Consider the following 2,948-nt stretch of genomic DNA (forward strand, 5'->3'; position numbering starts at 1 on the left):
ATAAAAAAAGAAAGAGAAGAGAAAGAAAGGAAAACGGCGCGAGGGTACATTCATTAAGCTGTCGACTGGAAACTAATTGCAAAGACCTCTTTATAGCGACGGCGCCGTTGTCACACCGCTGGCGAAAGGGGAATGCCATGTGGACGCCATGTTGGATCTCTTGGTTGCGGTTCAGTCATTGGTGGAAGCATCTCCCTTATCCCCTCCTCTTCTTGTTCTTGTTCTTGTTTTTCTCTTGTTCTTGTTCTTCTTCTTTCTTCTTCTTTTCTCCTCCTCTTCCTTCTCTTTCCCCCTCCTCCTCCTCCTATTCTTCCTTTCCTCTTTTCCTTCTCCCTATCGCCCCTCCCTCCCCACCTTTCCCTTCCCTTCCCTTCCCTTCCCTTCACTCACTTTTTTTTTTTTTTTTTTTTTTTTTTTTGCTTTTGCCTTTGGATTATGTATGCGACTTTATTTGAAGTTCAGATTTATACCCATGATATGTTGGCGGTGTGATTTTTTTCCCCTCCAAATGAAATATCTGACTGACTTTATATTGCGTCCATTAGTATCTAACGGATATCCACGAAGTTTTGATAAATAAAATGGGCCGTTCTCTATATTCATGGAATATGTAAATTAGACTGCATAAAGTTTATTGCGGATTCGAAGCGAAGTTGGTGCATAAAAATGCATATTTTGCGGGAAAGATAATTGCTCCAAATTTTTGTTGATCCTGTCGGCGAATCCATTTAAAGTCGGTAACTAGCCCGCCATCGTGATAAGGGCGACGGTGGTGACATCTGTAGTCGGGCGTCGAAGGTTCCGGAAGGACGGAGAGTACAGAGGGAGGAGGGGGAGGGTAGTACCTGGGAGGAGAGGGAGGGAGTAGAGGGGGGGGGGGGAAGGGGGAAGGAGGGAAGTGGGAGTGTTGGTAGGGGGGCCAGGAGTGTGGGTAGGTGGGTAGGGAGTGTGGGTTTCGGGGTAGGGAGTGGGTGTGGGGATAGGGGTCTAAGAGGGAGTGGAGGTATGGGTAATTGTAGGGAGTGGGAGGGGAAGAGGGAAAAGGAAAGAAAGAGAGAGAAAGAGAAAACAGATAAAGAAGAAAGGGGAACAGGAAAAAGGGCAGAGAGAGAGAGAGAGAGAGAGAGAGAGAGAGAGAGAGAGAGAGAGAGAGAGAGAGAGAGAGAGAGAGAGAGAGAGAGAGAGAGAGAAAGAGAAAGAGGAAAGTAGGTAGATAGGATGGAAAGACCCACATCTTGCAAGAGTACGCTCGTTCCAGTAACAGGTCTGCATGTTGCCCCCCCCCTTTTCCTCCTCCTCCTTCACCTCCGCCTCCTCCTCCTCTTCCTCTCCCTATCTCCTCCCCCTTCATCTCCGTACCTCCTCCCCATCATCTCCCTCCTCCTCTCCCCCCTCCATCTCCCTCCCTCTTCCCTCTCCCTCTCCCCCTCCCTCTCCCTCTCCCTCCGTCTCCCTCAGCCACTTAGACAAGGTCGTGAACATCGGTGCACACGAACCACCACGAAATTCGCACGAACAGCCATGGGCGGCGTGTGGGTCAGGTCATTCGGCTAATGGTCAGCGGCCGAGAGGGAGAAAGTGCGTCTTGCTGTGGGGGAGGTGGAGGAGGAGGAAGAAGAAGAAGGGGAAGGGGAAGGGGATGGGGATGGGGGTGGGGAAGGAGAAGGAGAAGGAGAAGGAGAAGGAGAAGGGGAAGGAGAAGGAGAAGGGGAAGGAAGGGGAAGGGGATGGGGATGGGGAAGGGGAAGGGGAAGGAGAAGGAGAAGGGGAAGGGGAAGGGGAAGGAGAAGGAGAAGGAGAAGGAGAAGGAGAAGGAGAAGGAGAAGGAGAAGGGGAAGGGGAAGGGGAAGGGAAGGAGAAGGGGAAGGGAAGGGGAAGGAGAAGGAGAAGGAGAAGGGGAAGGGGAAGGGGAAGGGAAGGAAGGAGAAGGAGAAGGAGGAAGGAGAAGGAGAAGGAGAAGGAGAAGGAGAAGGAGAAGGAGAAGAAGAAGAAGAGGAGGAGGAGGAGGAGGAGGAGGAGGAGGAGGAGGAGGAGGAGGAGGAGGAGGAGGAGGATTCCCACACCATCTCCCACTTTCCTCCTTCCACTCCACCTCCCTCTTTCCCTCCCCTCTCTCCCAATGCTGTTTTAAGTCGAGATGATAGAGAGAAAAAGAAAAAAAAAAATCCAGCCTCCACATTTGCTCTTCCTTACATGCATGAAGCAGCATAGAGGAGAGTCGGAGGACGAGTAAGCGGCGTATCCGAATAATTTATTCTCGATGTCTTAGAATTTTCCATTTGAAAAGGAAATCAAAGCTGGTTTGGGACCGAGGCTTTTGAAGCGATGCACAAGTAGCCGTTGCATTAAACATATTGCGGTATGACTGTTTGATTCTTTAGTTCTCTTCTTCTTCTTCTCTTCTCTTCTCTTCTGTGTGTATTGGTTGCTTTCTGTGTGTGTGTTTGGCTGGTTTATTTTTCTCTGTCGTGTGTCTGTGTGTCTGTCTCTGTCTCTCCTTCTTTCTTTCTCTCTCTCTGTTTCTGTCTGTCTGTCTCTCTCTCTGTTTCTGTTTGTCTGTCTCTCTCTCTCTCTGTTTCTGTCTGTCTGTCTCTCTTTCTCACTGTTTCTGTCTGTCTGTCTGTCTATCTCTCTCTCTCTCTCTCTCTCTCTCTCTCTCTCTCTCTCTCTCTCTCTCTCTCTCTCTCTCTCTCTCTTCTCTCTCTTTCTCTCTCTCTCTCTCTCTCTCCCTCCCTCTCTCTCTCTCTCTCTCTCTCTCTCTCTCTCTCTCTCTCTCTCTCTCTCTCTCTCTCTCTCTCTCTCTCTCCTCTCCTCTCCTCTCAGGCTTCATCAATCACAATGTCGCCCATGTCCACGTACCCCCCCCTCCTCGATACACATACCCCCCCCCCCCCCCTTTTGCCATCACACTCCTGCGGCAGAAATACTCAGCTGTACCAAGTGCAGCC

The sequence above is a fragment of the Penaeus vannamei genome, chromosome 23 (assembly GCF_042767895.1).
Source record: "Penaeus vannamei isolate JL-2024 chromosome 23, ASM4276789v1, whole genome shotgun sequence".
Taxonomy (NCBI): domain Eukaryota; kingdom Metazoa; phylum Arthropoda; class Malacostraca; order Decapoda; family Penaeidae; genus Penaeus; species Penaeus vannamei.